Raw genomic sequence first — 26,028 nt, 5'->3', positions numbered from 1 at the left:
ATAGAAAGAGAGAGGAGGTAGGGGAGAGAAAATATGAATCAAGAAACAGAAGTAAGGAGACTTAAAAATACTTGGGATCTTAAATCTAGAAAGGTCCTCAGATATCACTTATCCTTTAGAAGTGATTGGAAGTTAGCAGTTACATGGTTGTGTTTCCTTTACTTTCAAGTTTAGATACTGGATGTAGGGATCTCCGGTACTAGTAAAATTTATTACATTGCACACCTCTGCTCAATTTCTCTATTTTTTCCCCCACAGATTGAAAGATCATTAAAACATCAGTTATCCTTGAAAGTGACTCCAGAGAAATATGAATGTGGAAAAAATCCTTTTGAGGAGTTGGGATGGGGTGGAGGGAAAGGCAAAAGGCAGCACTGATGTGATTAGGGAAATAAGTTCTCCACAAGCACTGGTAAGCAATAGGGATTAGCTCTTTGTATAATAAGGACATAGGACATTTTCCTTAAAGAACTCTCCCCTGATAGTACAACTATTGTGACAAAACTCCACCATGATGTGTAAGGGATAAAGAAGTAAATGAAGAAATCATTTTTTTCTTTGTAGGTTATATATGAAATATATAGACTATAATACACTGCCCTATAAACATTAAATAAACTATAAATTTGGTTTGCATATCTATTTAAAACTAGAAATAGCTGGTTTAGCACCGTGGTCTGCTTGGAAGTGTAGGAGGAAGGAAGAGCACCCTCCTGGGTGAGACTTATTACTAACTGACACTGAGAAATTCACTTAAACTTTATCAGGATGAGGCTGATCAATAATATATGATATTCCGATTTAATTTTCTGTGGCTGGTCTAGGCATAAGTATGTTTTAGCCTCCCCACCAACTGCTCCCCACCCGGTGATTTTAATATGCAGTCAGGAGTCATAACCATTGGTCTAGAAGTAACAAAGATAATGTTTTAAAACATGAACAATGTGTGTTCATTTCCTATTCAATTTCCATTTCCTTGCAGCCTTCCACCCCGAAGCTCATTAGGGAAGTGTGGGCAGTGAAATTCTTTAAGCTCTCATCGATATATCAAGAGCCAAGCATGGCAAGATAGATCATAGAGATTTTCTTCTATACATTAAGGAGTGGGATAAATGAGGATATGATATACAGGAGAAGGAAGGCATGTCCCTCTGTGACCAGGGGAAAAAGAGAAATAAAGGGAAGAGGCAGCACTCAACAGGTGTCCTCGTTTTCCTCCTCTAGAGAAGAAACCCCAGGGGGAAAGAAAAGAGTGATAGAAATCGTCAGACGATTATGAGGGAGCCTGTAACGTGTGGGTGGTATAGGTAGTCCCATTTATATACCTAGAAGAATCACCACATGTCATCACAGCCAACATGAATCTTTACAATTGGAGTTGGCAAGAGAGATGAGCCTGAAATAGTGTTTCCTGAGGCTTGCATACAGCAGGCAAGAGACCCAGAGTTTGCTGCATGCCTCAGTACTAAAGGAGGCAGATGTTCTGACAAGATTAACAGATGGATGGGAGCCTAAGGTTGAGACCAAGGCCGAGGTGTGCAGGGGTTTTACACTGGGAGCAAATGTCTGGAACACAAACTCCAGCAGTGAGTGCCCAGAGATGAGATGGTACCCCCATGATAGCAGTCCTAGGAATAGACTCCACTGACCTGGCTAAAGCGGATATCAGAAAGAAGCCAGAAGATCATATAAAAATAAAACATTTGTACCCCAAACTGCTATCAAAAACAACCTTGCATAGCAGCAGGGAGAGGTGGAAAAAAAAAATTAAAAGTGTGATCACTTATCCAAAAGTTTCCTAGCAGATGATTTAAATGATTGTATCATGCAGAGCACACACGTTGAAAACTATCTTTCAAATGGGTTTCTGAGAAAAATTGGCCAATTATAAAAAATACAGAAAATATATTTTCTTTATGCACATGAGGAGTCTGAACTAATAGAACTTGAAAACTCCTTCTGTTATAAGCTAGAATTCTAAATCAATCATACTTCATACCAAGTCATAACAAATGGGTATTGACAAATGGCCCCAGAAATTGTGTCAACTACTGAAGGCACGAAAAAGAAAGATATTTTTCCCTTGCATAAGAATGTATCTGACTGCAGTCTCAAAAAGAATTAGAATTTTCATTTTCAGAGTTAAAAGAGTATGGCCTTTCAAATTTAGTTAATGATACCAAGCGTAAGGTGGATGGCTGGTAGGGGGTGGCCGCGTGGCACAGGGAGATCAGCTCGGTGCTTTGTGACCACCTGGAGGGGTGGGATGGGGAGGGTGGGAGGGAGGGAGATGCAGGAGGGAAGAGATATGGGAACATGTGTATATGTATAACTGATTCACTTTGTTATGGAGCAGAGGCTAACACACTGCTGTGGAGCAATTATACTCCAGTGGAGATGTAAAAAAAAAAACTTAGTTAATGAGCCATTAGCAGACATCTAAAATTCTATTTGAACCAATTCTTAACACCATTAATCAGCAAATGAATAAGAAGGCATTGATCCTAAAAGTAAACATTATTAGAAGACTGAACTCTGAGGTAATGTCCCATAACTCTGCTCCCATTCCAGGCTAATGAAATATGCCAGTTCAGGGTTTCCCTGGTGGCGCAGTGGTTGAGAGTCCGCCTGCCGATGCAGGGGACGCGGGTTCGTACCCCGGTCTGGGAAGATCTCACATGCCGCGGAGCGTCTGGGCCCGTGGGCCATGGCCGCTGAGCCTGCGCGTCCGGAGCCTGTGCTCCGCAACGGGAGAGGCCACAACAGTGAGAGGCCCGTGTACCACAAAAAAAAAAAAAAAAAAAAGAAATATGCCAGTTCAAAATTTTTTGCTACTGGCAAAATGGTTAAAATAATAAACTGGACCTGGGATGCATGTCTCAGTGACCTTCCAGCTTCCTTTCATTTCTAAAGAGCCTCTTAGGACAGCTAATGCTTAGACAGATCTCTGGTACCTAAGTTAAATAGGGGATCCTTGAATATTAAAAAAGCTTAGATGCCCACAGTCGTCTAGTGTATTTCTGAATAATTAAGGTCATGACCTAGTGTTGATACTTGCAAAATAACTGCTTTCAGAAATCAGGCACTGTGGTGAATGAAATACAGCAATACATTTTTGGGGGGAATTTAAAAATAATTTTAAGAAAATTTATTTCTATATCTAATTGTCAGATCTCGTGATAAATGGTAAGATATAAAAATGAAGGTATGTGGCTTCCCTGGTGGCGCAGTGGTTGGGAGTCCACCTGCCGATGCAGGGGACACGGGTTTGTGCCCTGGTCCAGGAGGATCCCACATGCCACGGAGCGTCTGGGCCCGTGAGCCATGGACGCTGAGCCTGCGCGTCCGGAGCCTGTGCTCTGCAACGGGAGAGGCCACAACAGTGAGAGGCCCGCGTACCGCAAAAAATAAATAAATAAATAAATAAATAAATAAATAAAAATGAAGGTATGACCATACCTCAATATTCTGTTAATATAATAAAAATGCCAGACAGATGTATCATTGCAATGTAGGAGCATAAGGACTGGACAGAAGTTGGCAGAGGGCATTACACAACAACAGAACATTTCAGACGTCCATTCTTATGTATATTCTGTTTGTCCTCACCAATATGGCAGATAAATATTTTTTAAAATTTTGCCTTTAAGCAGTTTTAATCCCAATAAGACCTTGTTGGCCTTGGTATTTTAAAAAGGCAGTTATCTTTTTGAAGCATACATAATATATACCACTAGCTGCCAGCAGATCCGCTTGAAATGCTATGCATAAATTGTTTTTCTGAACTACAAAACATATCTTCCCAATAAGATATAAATAACGTTACCATTATCGAGTAGGCACTCAGTAAAAATGTTCAAATATGTACTATTTTACATATATAATATTAAGTACACAGTATTGTTGGATTTAAGGAATAATAAAGTTGTATTTACATTGGCCTAGAAAAGAAGCATACATTATTTCTAGTAATTCAAGGATGAATTTATTTTAAACAGAACTAAGCTGTGCTGTAACATTACTATAATACTATTTATTGAAAGTAGAATTTAATGTCTTGGAATCCAATCCTGAAGGGGCAAAATGATCATAATATTGAGAAATATTACTGCCATAGCATTCATTTAAGTGTCTTAATGAGTTGCAAAACAGAAGCTGGGATTCTTGCTTTCATTATTGATATTTTATTTAAAAGCATCTAAAAATCATTTATTTCCTCTCGACATAATGCATTTTTATTAGTTGTAGTGGAAGGCACACTTGTTTTCAGGATAACTTAGGATATCTTAAGGATCCTTGGTGAAGAGCAGCACTATTAATAGTAATGGAGAACAACTCTCTAAATTCAATCAGCTTTAGCTGATGTGTAACTGGGCAAAACAACGTCCTAAGTGGAGATTTAAGAATGAGGTGGCATATAGAGCTGACAGTAAGGGATACACATATTCCTGGAAATTTAAAAATCAGACATGACTCCGGGAAAATTAAAATTTTGAATATATTTAATTATTGGTTCATATACAATTAAATTATTGAAAATGATTTGTCCTTCTGTAACACTGTACCAGTTTTAAAAATTCAATTTGCAATGTATTGTACCTCAATTAAAATTATCCCTTACTCTCATACAAAATAATTCTAGATTTTTGAAGTGTTCAACCTCAGGATATTTTTTAAAGAGCTAATTCAAGCTTTTTTTTTCTGTTTTGGGCACTTGCCAATTGATTTAGCCTCTAATTCTTTCAGCCTTGCTGACCCACCCATTTACTAAATGCTAAACACAAACTGAAAGAAGTTGTTTGTGGCAATTACCCTGGAATTCCTTCCATTCATGTTCCTCTATAATATTTACTCATTTGATTCCTACTCAATCTTATTTGTTGGCTATAGATTCTTAATTAAGTAATCCTAATTCAATGTATTTCATGAATGAATTCCACATGTCAAGAGGCATGAGGGAGTCTGCTGTAGCAGAGGGGAGGGAAATGTACCATGACACTTTGGAGTTGTGGAAAGTGGTTAAGTTAGGTAGAAATTATAGACCATGATAAAATCTTTGGTTCAGTTCCAAACACAAGTGGAAGTCATTGGAGGGTCTTAAACATGAAAGTGCCTTGGTATGCTTTAGATTTTTAAAAGCTCACTCAAGCTTTATGTCTTTCAAAAAAATGGACCTAAATGTAAAATGCTAAACTATAAAACTCCTAGAAGATAACATAGAAGAAAATCTAGGTTATGTTTGGTTTGGTGATGACTTTATAAATATAACAGCAAAGGCACAATCCATGAAAGAAATAATAGATCAATTGAACTTTAATAAAATTAAAATTTTCTGGGGGTGCAGTTAAGATGGCAGAGTAGGAGTATGTGGAGTTTGCATCTCCTCACAACTAGGGCACCTACCAGGTACTGGTTGGGGACCTTGGACACCTAAGGGGACAAGAGGAACCTCCAAGTGACCAGGTAGGACATGAGGGAGAGCAAGGGGGAAGGAGACGTGGAGGTGGAATGAGAATGGTACCCTGAGGGGTGGCTGGGGAAGGGGAGGCGCTCCCACACTCAGAGGGGCCCACTCACCATGAGGGAATCAACAGGGATGGAGAGAAAACCTTGGGGGATCAGAGGATTGGAAGGGAATGTGGCCAGTGTTTCCCCTGCCCAATTGTGCCCCATGGAGCCTGCTTGGGTACTGGGCCTGATCCTCCACACTCTGAGGCCCCCATGGCCGAGTGAGCCTAAAATCTACCACCCAACACCCCCAGGGCATTTTCGGGGTCCTGAGTCTAGGCCTGCCGCCCCCCAGACTAAGCCCCTCCCTGCCCCAGCCCCACCCCCAGGGTACTTTCCAACTGTGAGTGTCCTGAGCCTAGGCCTCTCCCCTGCCTAAGCCCCACCCCCCACAGCCAAGGCCTTTTCTGGCTTCTTTTTTTCTATTGTGGCTCTGTTTTACCTTGTTGTTGTTTCATTTATATATTTTTTTCTAATATATTTTTTACTTTATTAGTTTTATTTTTTATTCTTTGTTACTGTTATACTCCTTTTTTTTTTGGCTGTGCCACGTGGCTTGTGGGATCATGGTTCACAAGCTGGGGGTCGAGCTGGAGCTCCTGTGGTGGGAGCACCAAGTCCAAACCACTGGACTAACAAAGAACCTCAGACCCCAGGGAATATTAATCAAAGTGAGGTCACTTGGAAATCATCATCTCAGCACCAAGACCAGTCTGTACCCAACTGCCAGTAAACTCCAGTGCTGGAAGCCTCAGGCCAAGCAACCAATAAGACAGGAACACAGCCCCGCCCATCAAAGAAAATGAAATGACAAAAACATATGTTACAGGTGAAAAAGCAAGGTAAAAACCCAAAAGACCAAATAAATGAAGAGGAAATAGACAAGCTACCTGAAAAAGAATTCAGAGTAATGATAGTAAAGATGATCCAAAAATCTCGGAAATAGAATGAAGGCACAGATCGAGAAAATATAAGAAATGTTGACAAAGATCTAGAAGAACTAAATAACAAACAAACAGAGATGAACAACACAATAACTGAGATGAAAAGTACACTAGAAGGAATCAATATTAGAATAACTGAGGCAGAAGAACGAATAAGTGAGCCAGAAGATACACTGGTGAAATAACTGCTGAGGAACAGAATAAAGAAAAAAGAAGGAAAAGAATTGAGGACAGTCTCAGAGACATGTGGGACAACATTAAACATCAACATTCAAATTATAGGGGTCCCAGAAGAAGAAGAGAAAGAGAAAGGGCATGAAAAAATATTTGAAGAAGTCATAGTTGAAAAATTCCCTAACTTGGGAAAGGAAATAGCCACCCAAGTCCAAGAAGTGCAGAGAGTCCCATACAGGATAAACCCAAGGAGAACCACACCAAGACACATAGTAATCAAACTAACAAAAATTAAATTCAAAGAAAAAAATATTAAAAGCAGCAAGGGAAAAGCAACAAATAACAAACAAGGGAAATCCCCATAAGGTTATCAGCCGATCTTTCAGCAGAAACTCTGTAGGCCAGAAGGGAGTGGCAGGGTATATTTAAAGTGTTGAAAGGGAAAAACCTACATCAAAAATTACTCTATCCAGCAAGGATCTCATTCATATACAACAGAAAGATCAAAAGATTCACAGAGAAGCAAAAGCTAAGAGAATTCAGCACCAAGAAACCAGCTCTACAACAAATGCTAAAGGAACTTCTCTAGGCAGGAAACACTAGAGAAGGAAAAGACCTACAATAACAAACCCAAAACAATTAAGAAAATGGTAATAGGAACATACATATTGATAATTACCCTGAATGTAAATGGAGTAAATGCTCCAACCAAAAGACACAGACTAGCTGAATGGATACAAAAACAAGGCCCATATATATGCTGTCTACAAGAGACCCACTTCAGACCTAGGGACACATAAGAGTGAAAGCAAAGGGATGGAAAAAGATATTTCATGAAAATGGAAATCAAAAGAAAGCTGGAGTAGCAATACTCATATCAGATAAAGTACACTTTAAAATAAAATCTGTTACAAGAGATAAGGAAGGGCACTATGTAATGATCAAGGAATCAATCCTAGAAGAAGTTATAACAGTTATAAATGTTTATGCACCCAAAATAGGAGCACCTCAATACATAAGGCAAATGCTAACAACCATAAAAGGGGAAATCAACAGTAACACAATAATAGTGGGGGACTTTAATACCACAATTACACCAATGGACAGATCATCTAGATGGTAAATAAATAAGGAAACACAAGCTTTAAGTGACACAATAGGGACTTCCCTCATGGCACAGTGGTTAAGAATCCACTGGTTTGAGCCCTGGTCTGGGAAAATCCCACATGCCACGGAGCAACTAAGCTTGTGCGCCACAACTACTGAGCCTCTGCTCTAGAGCTCATGAGCCACAACTACTGAGACCATGTGCCACAACTACTGAAGTATGTGTGCCTAGAGCCCATGCTCTGCAACAAGAGAAGCCACCTAGAGCCTGTGTACCGCAACGAAGAGTAGCCCCAACTTGCCGCAACTAGAGAAAGCCCGCACGCAGCAACGCAGCCAAAAAATAAAAAAATAAATAATTAAGTTTATTAAAACAAATAAATGATGCAATAAACCAGACAGATTTAATTGATAGTCATAGGACATATCACCAGAAGGAGGAAGAATACACTTTCTTCTCACATGCATACAGAACATTCTCCAGGACAGATCACATCTTGGGTCACAAATCAAGCTTCAGAAAATTTAAGAAATTTGAAATTATATCAAACATTTTTTCTGACCACATGCTATGGAATTAGAAATCAATTACAGGAAAAAAAATTGTAAAAAACTCAAACACATGGAGGTTAAACAGTGCACTGGTAAATAACCAAGAGATCACTGAAGAAATCAAAGAGGAAATTAAAAAATACATAGAAACAAATGATAATAAAAATATTGTGACCCAAAACCTATGGGATGCAGCAAGAGCAGGTCTAAGAGGGAAGTTAACAGCAATACAATATCACTTCAAGAAACAAGAAAAATCTCAAATAAACAATCTAACCTTACATGTAAAGCAACTAGAGAAAGAAGAAAGAAAACACAAAGTTAGTAAAACGAAAGAAACAATAAAGATCAAAGCAGAAATAAATGAGATAGAAACGAGGAAAACAATAGCAAAGATCAATAAAACTAAAAGTTGGTTCGTTGAGAAGAAAAACAAAATTGATAAACCTTTAGCCAGACTCATCAAGAAAAAAAAGGGAGAGGACTCAAATCAATAAAATTAGAAATGAAAAACGAGAAATTACAACTGACTTCACAGAAATACAAAGGATCAAAAGAGACTACTACAACAACTATATGCCAATAAAATGGACAACCTGGTAGAAATGGACAAATTCTTGGAAAGGTATAACATTCCAAGACTGAACCAGGAGAATTAGAAATATAAACAGATCAATTATAAGTAATGAAATTGAAACTGTAATTAAAAATCTTCCAACAAACAAAAGTCCAGGACCAGATGGCTTCCCAGGTGAATTCTATCAAATATTTAGAGAAGAGCTAATACCTATACTTCTCAAACTCTTCCAAAAACTTGCAGATGGAGGAATACTCCCAAATTCATTCTATGAGGCCACCATCACCCTGATATGAAAACCAAAGATATCACACACAAAAATTACAGACCAATATCCCTGATGAACATAGAAGCAAATATCCTCAACAAAATACTAGCAAACTGAATCCAACAACACATTAAAAGGACTATACAGGGCTTCCCTGGTGGCGCAGTGGTTGAGAGTCCGCCTGCCGATGCAGGGGAAACGGGTTCGTGCCCCGGTCTGGGAAGATCCCACATGCCGCGGAGCGGCTGGGCCCGTGAGCCATGGCCGCTGGGCCTGTGCGTCCGGAGCCTGTGCTCCGCAACGGGAGAGGCCACAACAGTGAGAGGCCCACATACCACAAAAAAAAAAAAAAAAAGGACTATACAACATGATCAAGTGGGATTTTGTCCCAGGAATGCAAGGATTCTTCAATATATGCAAATCAATCAATGTGATACACCATATTAACAAACTAAAGAATAAAAACCATATGATCATCTAAATAGATGCAGAAAAAGCTTTTGACAAAATTCAACACGAATTTATGAGAATAACTCTCCAGAAAGTGGGCATAGAGGGAACCTACCTCAACATAATAAAGTCTGTAAAGGACAAACCCACAGCAAAAATCATTCTCAATGGTGAAAAACTGAAAGCATTTCCTCTAAGATCAGGAACAGGACAAGGATGTCCACTCTCACCACTCTTATGCAACGTAGTTTTGGAGGTGCTAGTCATAGCAATCAGAGAAGAAACAGAAATAAAAGGAATCCAAATTGGAAAAGAAGAAGTAAAACTGTCACTATTTGCAGATGACATGATACTATACATAGAAAATACTAAAGATGCCACCAGAAAAATACTAGTGCTAATCAATGAATTTGGAAAGTTGCAGGATACAAAATTAATGCAGAGAAATCTCTTGCATTCCCATTCACTAACAACAAAAGATCAGAAACAGAAATTAAGGAAACAGTCCCATTTCCTATTGCAACAATAACAACAAAAAGACGTAGGAATAAACCTACCTAATGGAGAAAAGACAGCCTCTTCAACAAATGGTACTGGAAGAACTGGACAGCTACATGTAAAAGAATGAAATTAGAACACTTCCTAACACCATACACAAAAATAAACTGAAAATGGATTAAAGACATAAATGTAAGGCCAGACATTATAAAACTCTTAGAGGAAAACAGGCAGAATGCTCTTTGCCATAAACCACAGCAAGATCTTTCTTGACCCACTTCCTAGAGTAATGAGAATAAAAACAAAAATAATCAAATGGGACCTAATTAAACTTAAAAGCTTTTGCACAGCAAAAGAAACCATAAACAAGATGAAAAGACAACCCTCAGAATGGGAGAAAATATATGCAAATGAATCAATGGAGAAAGGATTAATCTCCAAAATATACAAACAGCTCATGCAGCTCAATATCAAAAAAACAAACAACTCAATCAAAAAAATGGGCAGAAGACTTAAATAGACATTTCTCCAAAGAAGACATACAGATGGCCCCAAAACACATGAAAAGATGCTCAACATCACTAATTATTAGAGAAATACGAATCAAAACTACAATGAGGTATCACCTTACACAGGTCAGAATGGCCATCATCACAAAATGTACAAATAATAAATGCTGGAGAGGGTGTGGAGAAAAGGGAACCCTCTTGCACTGTTGGTGGGAACTTAGATTGATACAGCCACTATGGAGAACAGTATGGAGGTTCCTTAAAGAACTAAAAGTAGAACTACCATGTGACCCAGAAATCCCACTACCTAGAGAAAAGCATAATTCAAAAATACACATGCACCCCAGTGTTCATTGCAGCAATATTTACAATAGCCAGGACACGGAAACAACCTAAATGTCCATCATCAGAGGAATGGATAAAGATGTGGTACATATATACAATGGAATATTAGTCAGCCATAAAAGGGAACGAAATTGGGTTATTTGTAGAGACGTGGATGGACCTAGAGACTGTCATACAGAGTGAAGTAAGTCAGAAAGAGAAAAACAAGTATCATATATTAATGTATATATGTGGAATCTGAAAAAAATTGGTATAGACGACCTTAGTTACAAAGCAGAAATAGAGACACAGATGTAGAGAACAAACATGTGGATACCAAGGAGGGGGGTGGCATGAATTGGGAGATTGGGACTGATACATATACACTATTGATACTATGTATAAAATAGATAACTAATGAGAACCTACTGTATAGCACAGGGAACTCTACTCAGTGCTCTGTGGTGACCTAAATGGGAAGGAAATCCAAAAAATAGGGTATATATGTATATGTATATCTGATTCACTTTGTTGTACAGTAGAAACTAACACAATATTGTAAAGCAACTATACTCCAATAAAAATTTTAAAAACAAGATGTCCTTCAGTAGCTGAATGTGGTACAGGTACGCAATGGAATATTTTTTAGCACTAAAAAGAAATGAGCTATTAAACATAAAAAGACATGAAGAAACTGATACGCATCTTACTTAGTGAAAGAAGCCAATCTGAAAAGTCTACATATTGTATGGTTCCAACTATGTGACATTCTGGAAAAGGCATAACTAAGGAGAGAGTAAAAAAATCAGTGGTTGCCAGGGGTTGGGGAGAGGGAGGGAAGAATTGGTGGAGCACAGAGGATTTTGGGGAGGAGTGAAACTACTCTGTATCATACTATAATGGTGGATACATGTCATTATACATTTATTCAAACCCATAAAATGTACAATACCAAGAGTGAACCCTAGTGTAAACTATGGATTCTGGGTGACAATGATATTTCAATGTAGGTTCATCAGTTATAACAAATGTACCACTCTGGTGATGTTGATAATGGGGGTGGCTGTGTGGGGGGGGAGCAGGGGGGGGATATGGGAAGTATCCATACTTTCTGCTCAATTTTGCTGTGGACCTAGAACTGCTCTAAGAAATAAAGTTTATTTTAAAAAAAACTCACTCAGGAGTCGTGATTACTTTGGGAATGGTTTATTGGGATGAGGTCAGGGCAAAAGTGGAAGCAAGCAGTTACAGGGTTATTGCAATAATTTAGGTAAGAGATCATGGTGATGGCATCTGCACATCTGCGTTAAAACTTGCTGATGGGTTGGGTCAGGAATCTAAGGGGAAGAGAATAGTCAGTGATGACTCCTAGATTTTGGCAACTGGGAAGAGAAAGCCTGGGAGAGATGAGGAAGCCTGGGAGAGAAATAAATGTAAGTGAAAACAGGAATCAAGCATGACTCCGGGATTGTATTTACAGACAATTTTAATATTTACTGAATTCTCCAATTGGAATGCAGCTCTTTGTGCAGTCCCAATCAAGATTCATGACTCAGATCATTTCCAGCATAAATGTTTGTACAATAATCTGTCTCTGGTCCACCCTTTTGGGTCTTTGCCTTTTTGCATCATCATTGGCAATATGAATGTGCAAGGTTATTATCTACTGGTCAATTACCAAGAGGGTGGTAGAGCAGCCTCCTATTACTCAGAGCCTCTGCTGTACTTCCCTAAATTATTCTTCACATTCTCCTAATCTGCTTTGGTTGAAATCAGACCACTTCCATTTAACATCTGTGAACTGTCTGTTCATCCTTCAGTGATATTTCTCTTTTATACACTAGCTGTTGTGGTGTAGGCACAGACTGTCACAGTTCTCAATAAGCTACCAAGAGGAGTCTGACAAGCAAGTTTGCTTTTGTGATCACTGGCATGACTCATGTTTCAGGTTCAGTTTTAAAATACTGAAAATATTCCCAGCTAGAATCATTTAGGAATAAAAAAAAATATCACAGAGTAGAGGCTGAGTTGTTATACTTACCTTGAATAAAATATGAGCTCCTTGAAGAGACAAAGGCCTGAGGCAGACGTGCATGGACCCTTCTGTTCTGTTGCACTTGGCCTGCCATGTACACAAGTGACAGATCTCCAGCACTTTCTATGATTTTTTCCTTACACAAATCTACTTGCAATTTGGGGACATGCAAAGATCTTCAAATGGGAGACTAAAAAGACCCCTCTTGGATTTAAAACACAAGCTCCAACTTGCCATAAACTGAGGAGTTCTGGATCGGCTTCTAGGGCACTTCTGTAACCATCAGTGAAGTGGCATTTTGGTTCACATTGTGTTGTTGTTTCTCTGGGATCTCATTCAAGAAGGGTGAGCAGCAACACAGAATTTTAGAATCCCTGGTCCTTAGGCTTAATATCATCAAATGAGTTAAAAAGTTTGACTTTAACTCTTAAGGTGCTTATTGAATGTAAGAATGAAGAAATGAAACCTAGGCTAGCTCTCTGATGGCAACAACAAATTTCTACACCATAAAAATTAAGAGCCCAAAAGGAGGGAAATGAATTAACTACTGAATTGGTGAAAACAATTTTTAATTTTGTAAATATTACTATTGCTAGTACTGGTGATGTAATGGTGTTATGTAGGGGGTGAAGAAGAACCAAACAAAATTTTGTTAGTATAAATAACACACAGTAAGTTCAAAAGGCTTACAATAATTGTTACAATAGATAACAATGAGACAACTAGAAAATGACAAGTAAGTTCACAGAAATCTTCATATACTGGAATATATGATGAATTACATACATTGAATGTAATAGTGCCTTGAATTACAAAAGTGGCCTTGAATTCAATAGTCTTGAATCCCAAAGGATATGAGAGTCTCCTAAGTCATATGTTCCACATGGAGAGGTGTACCTCCCTTTACAGGCAAGGCACACAGAGAAAGGCTGCATGTAACAGAAATCTCAGCTAGCAAGACCTCTGTAGAAAGGAAGATAGATTTCAGAAACACATTTTATTGCCTTAAACTTGATTTCCAAAAGTAGAAAAAGATAAGTACTTTATTTGGTTTTGTCAGAAAAGAGGGTTTCAAATAAAGTTATTTTCCAGATTACATACTTATCACTAAATACCAAAATTTTATTTTATTTTCACCTTTAGGACAAATTTTTTAAAAATAATTCCCATACGTCCCCTGAATTCTTACATAATTGCATTCAAAGCAATGCAAAATTTCTTGTTGATTCAAGGTCATTAGTGTGAACAAGACTTATTTTGCTGTCCTTAAGACAACAATGCCTATGAGGTGAGGTGGCCCTAATTCTCAATGTCTTTTGAGATTTTATCTCATTTTATGCCATTTCAGAGTGCCTCTGCCTTCTCCCTGTCAGTCATCACTTTTGCTGCTCTCAGTATCCTTGCCTCCAGCAACACCCCATCACTTAATTTGTTACTTGGGGTCTGACAGGGGTCAGGAAATCCGACAAATACTACTTTAACATAATGCCTCACATTTTAGCAAATGAACCTATCAAAGCACATGAGTTAAAGTGTGGGAGTTTTAACAAGTCTTAAAAAAAGTTAAGACTTCTAGAGTTTAATTCTTGGCTGTGTTTTGGATAGAGTTTGATTTTTGGATATGTGAGGTAGCAAGTATAACAACTGTGGCAAATGAAATGTTGATGAATTCTCATGATACCTTTTGGAAAACTTAGGACATAAATATGATACACACTGATTAAGTGGATTAGAGTAGATGACATCAAACATTTGCTTGGAGTTCTAAGACAGGGGATGACAGGAAGAACAGGAGCTGGAAATTCATTCTGTGCTCTGAGAGGTGGGAAGAAAAACAAACTGAAGTGGGTGACTGGCCAGCATTTTAAGGAAGCAGCTCTGCCAAATCCTGAAAGTGGATAATAAGGCACTCTGTTCTACACCCAGCCTTTTGTGGGAAAAGCTTTCCAGACACAGTACTAACCTTAGTTAAGTTTCCTGAAAAGGGAAAACAATGTCCAAACCAGAACTCTTAATTTCTCTGACCTCCAGCCTACTCCTTTTTAGTTCTCCTTTTAGTAGATGCCACCACCATTGATGCATCAGGATATTCAAGCCATGACCTAGGAGTCATCACTGACTCCTCTCTTTTCCTTACTTCCCACAGGTGATTCATCAAATTGTGAACTTTACCTCCAAACACATCTTGAATCTATCTGCTTCTCTCCATCTTCACTGTTCTCACCCTGGTCCAAGATGCCATTATCTCCCATCTGGACTATTGCAGAAGCCTTCTGATTTGTCTTCATCATTCCCTTCCAACTTTCTTCACTCTGTCCTCAAGCTATTCTCTGTACAGTAGCCAGAGTGACCTTTTGAAACTAATGCCATATCATCACTCTCCTCTTCTAAGCTCTTATCATCATACTTAGGATCCATGGTAAATTCTGTGCCATGTTCCTTGAGGTGCTATATAAACAGCCTCAGTTTACCTTTCCAACCCCACTTGGTACCTCTTTGCCTTTGCTAACTTCACTCCAATCTCACTGCCCTTCTTTCTGTTCTTCATATTTACCAGGTTCTTTCCTCTGTACTAGATGCTCCCTCCCCTTGCCATTTGGGTCTCAGAGAGGCCTTACTTGACTACTTGAATTAAAGTCCCCCCTCCAATCCCTTCCAATCGTGTCACCTTTTAAAATTTTTATCATAATACTTACCTCCACCTGGAACACTCTTGTATATTACATTTGTTTGTTAACTCTGTCTTTCTCCATGGAAAAGTAAGCTCCTCAAATATCGGGACTTTGCCTGTCTTAATATCTGTCATTAGAGACTGAAATTTCCTAATAACTGGTAGGTGTTAAAAGTACAAAATGGGTTTTATTTAATGTTTTTTGGTGCGTGTGAATGAGTGTGTGTGTATGCACTTAAGAACACTGGTATCTAGACTTTGGATCAATATGGCTAGTAGGAGGATATGGAACTCACCTCCCACCACAAACACAGCAAAATTATGTCTACATGTGGAACAATTCTTACTGAAAACGAACGTGAAACTGGCAGAAAGACTACTATACAACCAAGGCTGTAAGAAAGATCCACATGCAATTGGGTAGGAAGGGAACAGAAATTATCAAGTAGGGACCTGTGCCCCAAGAGGGGACTCAGAGGAAAAGGAAGAACACAAGGGTGGAGATCCACCCTGGGGAGTGAGCATTTTGAGTCACATATTGGGCATCCCAGTCCTGGGGTCTGACATAAGGAAGATGAGCCCCCTTGGCTGGTTGGAGGGCCACTGGGACTAACAAGAGGGTTGCGGGAAGCCTGGACTCTGCTCGTGAGTAGCACTTGCTTGCTTGCTTACAAGGGTAGATTAAGGACTGCTCCAGCGGCTGCCCAGTTTCCCACCACTACACTGGCCTGTTCTCCAGCCTGAACCGAGCGAACACTCAGCCCAGCTTAATTCACCAAGCAGCTCCACTCTGGAATGAGAGCAACCATGCCCAGGGACAGAGCTCAATCTTGGGATGCAGAGACTACTCGGACCTGGAGTGGCGCCTGAGTGTGGTAGGGGTGGCCATTCATGGTGCTTACTTAGGCAGGTCATCAGGAGCAGCCCCAGTCTCTGATGGCAGCAGGACTGCCACAGCCTGCACCCTGAAACACGTACCCACAAAGGTCCCACCTATGCTGTAGTGCAGCACCACAATAGGGCAGGGCTGGCGGAGGCTGGGGTAGTGGCCAGATGTGAAAGACAAAGGAGACTTAGAAATAGCAAAGGCTGTCATCACTGCCAATTGCACAGATGGCATATTAAACCTCTTTCTGTGAGAAACCTACTGAAACCTGTGCCTCATCCTGAGCTGAAAGCCCATAGGGGCCCCTTGTGATCCAGAACTGCTCTACTCTGGGGCAAGGTTGCAGGTGCTGGGAGAAGAGAGAGCACACACTTAAAGGGAATAGAGCTAGCTTGGACCTGACGCCCAGGACTTCTGCTCCATCAGCTTGGGAACTGACCCTGACCCTGATAGGGCAGTGATGGCCACTGAGAAAAGGAGAAGCTCTGCCTCACACCTAGCTCAGGCCCTACCCCCTTCATCTCCAGGCGCGCCTCCTACCAAGGTGATAGCTGCCAGCACGTAGCAGAGAAGAACAAACCTGACTCCACATTAGATCTATTCCTTTAGCTCTAACGTCTGTGCTCTGTTGCTTGTGCTTATTCATGCTGCCTCTTCACCTTTCTCTTGTCATTCGGTAAAAGGATGTTGCATATAGCCTGAAATATACACAAAAGCTCTGCTTCCCAGGCTTGACCATTAAAGCCAGAACACTTTTCATTCATATAGAGATTAAAACTTTGCAAACTAGAAAATAACATTTGTCTTATTGGAGGTTTACAGGGACATTATGACCAGGCCTACGTGGACAGCTGCAAGAACAAAAGATTATCTCATCCCCTTTGGAGTCTGGTTGTCACCAAGAAGTCTGCAACAACCAGCCAAACTCCCTCCTCTTTTAGTATAAAAGAAGCCTGAATTCTAACTCCAGTAAGATGGTTCTTTGGGAGACTACTCTGCCATCTTTTCAGTCTGCTGGCTTTCCAAATAAAGTCACTATTCCTTGCCCCAACAACTCATCTCTCAATTTATCGGCCTGTCACACAATGAGTGGTATGAGCTTGGACTTGGTAACAAGTACGCCCTGAGAAAGAGGTGACTTCTGTTTATATCAAATCCAGCTCTTGCACCAAAGGCAGTAGGCACATGCAGACTGTAGAGGGATGCTCCCACATAAGGACACCACTTCAAGACCATAATAGGTAATGGTTTCTCCTAAATTTATAGAGACAGATAAGTTAAACAAAATGAAAAGACAGAGGAACTGATATCAATTGAAAGAGCAAGGGAAAAGTCCTGAAAAAAATAATGAAACAGAAACAAACAATTTGCCAGATAAAGAATTCAAAGTTTTAGTCATAAGAATGCTAACTGAATTAGGGAAAAGCATAGATGGACACAGTGAGGATTTTTAACAAGGAACTATAAAATATAAAAAAACACCCAATCAGAAATGAAGAGTTCAATAACTGAAATGAAAACACGCTAGAAGGAATGAATAGCAGACTGGGTGATGCAGAAGAATGCACAAGTGATCTGGAAGACAGAATAATGGAAATCACACAATCAGAACAGCAAAATGAAAAACAAATAAAAAACAATGAGGACAGTTTAAGAAAGCTCTGCAGTAACATCAATAGTACCAACATTTGCATTATAGGGGTCACAGAAGGAGAAAAGAGAGAAAAGGGTCAAAATGTATTTGATGAAATCATGGCTGAAAACTTCCCAGACCTGAAGAAGGAAACAGATATTCAATAACAGGAAGCAAAGAGGGTCCCAAGCAAGATGAACACAAATAGACCCACGCCAAGATATATAATTAAAATGGTAAAAGTTAAACAGAGAATTCTAAAAGAAGCAAGAGAAAAACAGAGTCATTTAAAAAGGAACTGAGCTGAGATCCCAGTTCTGAAAGCTGAAAGCTGAAAGCCATAAGGCTATCAGCTGATTTTTCAGCAGAAACTTTGTGGGCTAGAAGGGAGTGGCATGATATTCAAAGTGCTGAAAGGGAGAAACCTGTGATCTAGGATACTCTACCCAGCAAGGTTTAGAATCAAAGGAGAGATAAATAACTTCTCAGACAAGTAAAAACTGAAAGAGTTCATCAATACTAAACCTACCTTAAATTAACTTTTAAAAGATCTCCTCTAGGTGAAAAAGAAAAGGCTATACTAAGGACTCAGAAGTTACTATTGTATAAAAAGCAGTATTAATATTCTGTCATGTTTATTATGATATCCTTTGTTTGCATCATATCTTGTAGGCTATTCTGTTGCACTTTGTTCTCAACATTGTTTCTGACTCTATTAATATAGTTATGAATTGCTCACTCTTTATTAAAAAAAAAGAAAAGGCTTTAATAGGGAAGTATATATAGGAAAGGAAAAACCCTACTAGGAATAAATAGTAAGGGCTGAGGTTCAACCAGCTAAATAAGCCATTATGAAGATAAAAAGACAAAAAATTGTCTGGTCAAATATAACTGCAATAAAAAGGGAAGGGATAAACATAAAAATGTAAAATATGATATCAAAAACACAAAGTATGGGGGGGGTAAAAAGGTAGATCTTTTAGAATAAGTTTGAACTTAAATGACTACCAGTTTAAAACAAGTATCGATACATATTGTTATAGGTCAACAAATATGAAACCTGTGTTAACCACAAATCAAATCTACACAAAAACTAGAAAGAAAGGAACATAACCATACTACTAAGGGGAAAAGGCAGGGCAGGATAAATTGGGAGATTGGGATTGACACATACACATTACTATATATAAAATAGATAACTAATAAGAACCTATTGAATAGCACAGGGAACTGTATTCAATACTCTGTAATGACCTATATGGGAAAATATATATTCCCACTCCTGGGCATATATCTGGAGAAAACCATAATTTGAAAGGATACATGCATCCCAGTGTTCATTGCAGCATTATTTACAATAGCCAGGACATGGAAGCAACCTAAATGTCCATCAAAAGAGGAATGGATAAAGAATATGTGATACATATATACAGTGGAATATTACTCAGCCATAAAAAAGAATGAAATAATGTCATTTGCAGCAACATGGATGGACCTAGGGATTATCATAATAAGTGAAGTAAGTCAGAGAGAGAGAGAAAGACAAGTATCATATGATATCACTTACATGTGGAATCTAAAAAAAAAGATACCAATGAACTTATTTACAAAACAGAAAGAAACTCACAGACGTAGAAAACAAACTTATGGTTTCCAAAGGGAAAAGGTGGGGAGGGATAAATTGGCAGTTTGGGATTAACATATACACACTACTATATATAAAATAGCTAATCAACAAGGACCTACTGTATAGCACAGGGAACTCTACTGTAATAACCTATATGGGAAAAGAATCTGAAAAAGAATGGATATATATATATATACACACACACACACACACACACACACACACATATATATATATTCAGTTATATATATATAACTGAATCACTTTGCTGTACACCTGAAGCTAACAACATTGTAAATGAACTATACTCCAATATAAAATAAAAATTAAATCAAAAAAATAAAGAAAAACATAAAACCCCCAAAATAATTGAAATCAGAAACTCAAAGAGATATTAACAATCCAATGTTCATAATTGCCAAAGTGTGGAAACAACCTAAGTATCCATTGGCAAAAGAATACATAAATAAATTGTTGTGTCCATTGACAGAAGAAGAGATAAATAAAGCATGGTATACTCATACAATGGGATATTATTCAGCTTAAAAAAAGAAGGGAATCCTGCAACATGTGACAACACAGATGAACCCTGAGAACACTATGCTATGTGAAGTAAACCTGTCACAGGAAGACAAATACTACATGATTCCACTTTTATGAGGTATCTAAAAATTGTCCAATTCACATAATCAAAAGGTTGTTTCCAGGAGCTGGGGGGAAGGAGAAATAGGGAGTTGCTAATCAATGAACATAACACTTGAGTTAAGGAAGATGAATAAGCTCTAAAAAGCTGCTGTACAACATTATACCTGTGGTCAACAATAATGTATTGTACACTTAAAATTTTTTATGAGGCTAGATCTCAGGTTAAGGTTTTTTTACTACAATAAAAAATACATAAAATGTGAGTTGTAGACCTAGAGTAAAAGAGCTAAATTTCCAAAAGACTCATTGTGGTATCATTGTTCCCCACTGCTCTTTATTAAGAAATTAAACATTAAGACCCCCAATGAAAAGAATCATTCATTGTAGAATGTAGAAAATCTTTGAATAAGTCACTTATTTAAAGGGTTATGCCACTTTTAAAAATGATACTAATATATAAAAAGAACAAAACAACACAACTACCAAAGAGTTAAGATCATGGGGTATATAGTCTCAAAAGAGTTAAGCAACCTCTCCAAGTCTTGGAGTCTCCACCTACACAGAGACAGCAATAGTAACAGCACCAAATTCAATGCTGCATGAAATAGTGTGGAATGGGTTCATCATGGCTCCTGACACAGAGCTCAGGAAGCACATTAGCTGTTATTATTATTAGCAGTATATCTTGACATAAAGAAAACAATCATATAGCAAAGGATTGAGTCTTTCTCCCATGCTTTCAGAGAGTTATTAGGATCTGAGAAAACTGCTAATTAAAAACAAACCAGTTGAACTCTACTGAAAAGCAACAAACAAACTTTAGCAAGTTAAAGGCCAGATATCATATTTAATAAATAGATGAGTAAGTACTATTGGGGGACTTATTATATGGTGGGGATGGAGACAAGGGTGTAGAACTATGTTCAGTTCAAAATTCTTCAGATACATCAAGTCAGGCACCAGATTAATACCTTTGAATTTCATTTCCTTAATGGTAGTTTCAATTTTTCATTTCTCAAGGGCTAACTGCTACATTTGAAAATATGCAATGATAGGGACCCTGGGAAGATGGCGGAAGAGTAAGACGCGGAGATCACCTTCCTCCCCACAGATACATCAGAAATTCATCTACACGTGGAACAACTCCTACAGAACACCTACTGAACGCTGACAGAAGACCTCAGACCCCCCAAAAGGCAAGAAACTCCCCACATACCTGGATAGGGCAAAAGAAAAAAGAATAAACAGAGACAATAGGATAGGGATGGGACCTGCACCAGTGGGAGGGAGCCGTGAAGGAGGAAAGGTTTCCAAACACTACAAGCCCCTTCGCGGACGGAGACTGCGGGTGGCGGAGGGGGAAAGCTTCGGAGTAGCGGAGGAGAGCACAGCAACAGGGGTGTGGAGGGCAAAGCGGAGAGATTTGGGCACAGAGGATCGGTGCCCTCAGGCACACACCAGCCCGAGAGGCTTGTCTGCTTGGCCGCGGGGCGGGCGGGGCTGGGAGCTGAGGCTCGGGTATTGGCTTTCAGTCGGAGCGCAGGGAGAGGACTGGGGCTGGTGGCAGGAAGAGAGCCTGAAGGGGTTAGTGCACCACGGCTAGCCCGGAGGGAGTCCGGGGAAAGGGTCTGGAGCTGCCGAAGAGGCAAGAGACTTTTTCTTCCCTTTTGTTTCCTGGTGCGCGAGGAGAGGGCATTAAGAGGGCTGCTTTGGGAAGCGCCGGAGACGGGCGCGAGCTGCGGCTAAAGGTGCGGACCCCGGAGACGGGTGTGGGACGCTGGGGCTGCTGCTGCTGCCGCCGCCGCGAGGCCTGTGTGCGAGCGCGGGTCACTGTCCGCCCCGCCTTCCGGGGGGCCTGTGCACCCCGCCACTGCCGGGGTCCCGGAACCCGGGGACGGCTTTCCCGGGAAAGCGCACGGAGCGCCTCGGTCTGGTGCAACGTCACGCCGGCCTCTGCCGCCGCAGGCCCGCCCCACACTGCGCGCCCCTCCCTCCCCTCTGCCTGAGTGAGCCAGAGCCCCCGCATCAGCGGCTCCTTTAAACCCGTCCTGTCTGAGCGAAGAACGGACGCCCTCCGGCGATCTACGCGCAGAGGCGGGGCCGGTCCAAGGCTGAGACCCGGGAGCTGTGAGAGCAGAGAAGAGACAGGGAAATCTCTCTGTGCAGCCTCGGAGGCAGCGGATTAAAGCTCCACAGTCCACTTGATGTGCCCTGCGTCTGTGGAGTGCATGAATAGACAGCGAATCATCCCAAATTGAGGAAGTGGACTTTGAGGACAAGATTTAAGACTTTCCCCCCTTTTCCTCTTTTTACAACGAATTATCCCAAATTAAGGAGGTGGACTTAGCAAGATTTCAGACTTCTCGCCCTTTTCCTCTTTTTACAACGAAGTAACCCAAATTGAGGAGGTGGACTTGGAGAGCAAGATTTTTGATTTTTCCCCTTGCTCTCTTTTTGTGAATGTGTATGTGTATTCTTCTGTGTAAGATTCTCTCTGTATAGCTTTGCTTCCACCATATGTCCCAGGGTTCTATCGGTCCATTTTTTTTTTAATAATTACTTTAAAATTTTAATAACGCTACTATATTTCATACTTTATTCTATTTTACTTTACATGCTCTTTCTTTTTTTCCTACCTTCCCTTCCCCCCTCCCTCCCTCCGCCCCTCCTTTCCTCCTTTCTCTCTTTCTTTCCTTCCTCCCTCCCTCCCTTCTTCCTTTCACTCATTCTTTTTCTTTCCTTCCTCCCTCCCTCCCACCCCTCTTCCTTTCACTTTCTTTTTCTTTCCTTCCTCCCTCCCTCCCTCCTGTCTTTCTTTCTTTCTTTCCTTCCTCCCTCCCTCCCTCCCTTCTTCCATTCACTCTTCCTTTTGCTTTCATTCCTCTCTCTCTCCCTCCTTTCTTTCTTTCCATCCTTCCTCCCTCCCTCCCTCCTTTCTTCCTTTCTTCCTTCCTTCCTTTCTTTCCTTCTTCCTTTCTTTCTCTCTCTCTTTCTTTCTTCTACTAATTCTTTCTTTCTACTTTTTCTCCCTTTTATTCTGAGCCGGGTAGATGAAAGGCTCTTGGTGCTGCAGCCAGGAGTCAGTGCTGTGCCTCTGAAGTGGGAGAGCCAACTTCAGGACACAGGTCCACAAGAGATCTCCCAGCTCCACATAATATCAAGCAGCGAAAATCTCCCAGAGATCTCCATCTCAACACCAGCACCCAGCTTCAGTCAACGACCAGCAAGCTACAGTGCTGGTCACCCTATGCCAAGCAACTAGCAAGGCAGGAACACAACCCCACCCATTAACAGAGAGGCTGCCTAAAAACATAAAAAGGCCACAGGCACCCCAAAACACACCACCAGACGTGGACCTGTCCACCAGAAAGACAAGATCGAGCCTCAACCACCAGAACACAAGCTCTAGTCCTCCCCGCCAGGAAGCCTACACAACCTACTGAAACAACCTTGGCCACTGGGGACAGACACCAAAAACAACAGGAACTACGAATCTGCAGCCTGCAAAAAGGAGACCCCAAACACAGTAACATAAACAAAATGAGAAGACAGAAAAACACACAGCAGGTGAAGGAGCAAGATAAAAACCTACCAGACCTAACAAATGAAGAGGTAATAGGCAGTCTACCTGAAAAAGAATTCAGAATAATGATAGTAAAGCTGATCCAAGATTCTATTTCCAAGATCCAAAATCTTGGAAATAGAATAGACAAAATGCAAGAAACAGTTAAAAGGACCTAGAAGAACTAAAGATGAATCAAGCATCGATTAGAAACACAATAAATGAAATGAAAAATACTCTAGATGGGATCAATAGCAGAATAACTGAGGCAGAAGAACGGATAAGTGAGGTGGAAGATAAAATAGTGGAAATAACCGATGCAGAGCAAATAAAGAAAAAAGAATGAAAAGAACAGAGGACAGTCTCAGAGACCTCTGGGACAACATTAAACGCACCAACATTCGAATTATAGGGGTTCCAGAAGAAGAAGAGAAAAAGAAAGGGACTGAGAAAATATTTGAAGAGATTATAGTTGAAAACTTCCCTAATATGGGAAAGGAAATAGTTAATCAAGTCCAGGAGGCACAGAGAGTCCCATACAGAATAAATCCAAGGAGAAATATGCCAAGACACATATTAATCAAACTGTCAAAAATTAAACACAAAGAAATCCTATTAAAAGCAGCAAGGGAAAAACAACAAATAACACACAAGGGAATCCCCATCAGGTTAACAGCTGATCTCTCAGCAGAAACTCTACAAGCCAGAAGGGAGTGGCAGGACATAATTAAAGTGGTGAAGGACAAAAACCTGCAACCAAGATTACTCTACCCAGCAAGGATCTCATTCAGATTTGATGGAGAAATTAAAACCTTTACAGACAAGCAAAATCTGAGAGAGTTCAGCACCACCAAACCAGCTTTACAACAAATGCTAAAGGAACTTCTCTAGGCAAGAAACACAACAGAAGGAATATACCTACAATAACGAACCCAAAGTAATTAAGGAAATGGGAATAGGAACATACATATCAATAATTACCTTAAATGTAAATGGACTAAATGCTCCCACCAAAAGACACAGAGTGGCTGAATGGATACAAAAACAAGACCCATATATATGCTGTCTACAAGAGACCCACTTCAGACCTAGAGACACATACAGATTGAAAGTAAGGGGATGGAAAAAGATATTCCATGCAAATGGAAATCAAAAGAAAGCTGGAGTAGCAATTCTTATATCAGACAAAATAGACTTTAAAATAAAGACTATTAGAAGAGACAAAGAAGGACACTACATAATGATAAGGGGATCGATCCAAGAAGAAGATATAACAATTGTAAATATTTATGCACCCAACATAGGAGCACCTCAATACATAAGGCAAATACTAACAGCCATAAAAGGGGAAATCGACAGTAACACAATCATAGTAGGGGACTTTAACACCCCACTTTCACCAATGGACAGATCATCCAAAATGAAAATAAATAAGGAAACACAAACTTTAAATGATACATTAAACAAGATGGACTTAATTGATATTTATAGGACATTCCATCCAAAAACAACAGAATACACATTTTTCTCAAGTGCTCATGGAACATTCTCCAGGATAGATCATATCTTGGGTCACAAATCAAGCCTTGGTAAATTTAAGAAAATTGAAATTGTATCAAGTATCTTTTCCGACCACAGTGGCATGAGACTAGACATCAATTACAGGAAAAGATCTGTAAAAATTACAAACACATGGAGGTTAAACAATACACTACTCAATAACGAAGTGATCACTGAAGAAATCAAAGAGGAAATTAAAAAATACCTAGAAACAAATGACAATGGAGACACGATGACCCAAAACCTATGGGATGCAGCAAAAGCAGTTCTAAGGGGGAAGTTTATAGCAATACAATCCCACCTTAAGAAACAGGAAACATCTCGAGCAAACAACTTGACCCTGCACCTAAAGAAATTAGAGAAAGAAGAACAAAAAAACCCCAAAGTTAGCAGAAGGAAAGAAATCATAAAGATCAGATCAGAAATAAATGAAAAAGAAATGAAGGAAACGATAGCAAAGATCAATAAAACTAAAAGCTGGTTCTTTGTGAAGATAAA

General features: G+C 39.8%; 1 protein-coding gene across 2 annotated transcripts in view; it reads right to left on the bottom strand.

Annotated features, from left to right (window-relative positions):
• Positions 1–26,028, bottom strand: part of RGS7 (regulator of G protein signaling 7) — a gene marked incomplete at both ends in the record, with an annotated part of 646,678 nt that overhangs the window by 39,327 nt on the left and 581,323 nt on the right. The gene's annotated exons all lie outside the window — the stretch shown is intronic.

Source organism: Hyperoodon ampullatus, assembly GCF_949752795.1.
Source record: "Hyperoodon ampullatus genome assembly, chromosome: 2".
NCBI lineage: Eukaryota > Metazoa > Chordata > Mammalia > Artiodactyla > Ziphiidae > Hyperoodon > Hyperoodon ampullatus.
This window is presented reverse-complemented; position numbering and strand designations above follow the sequence as displayed.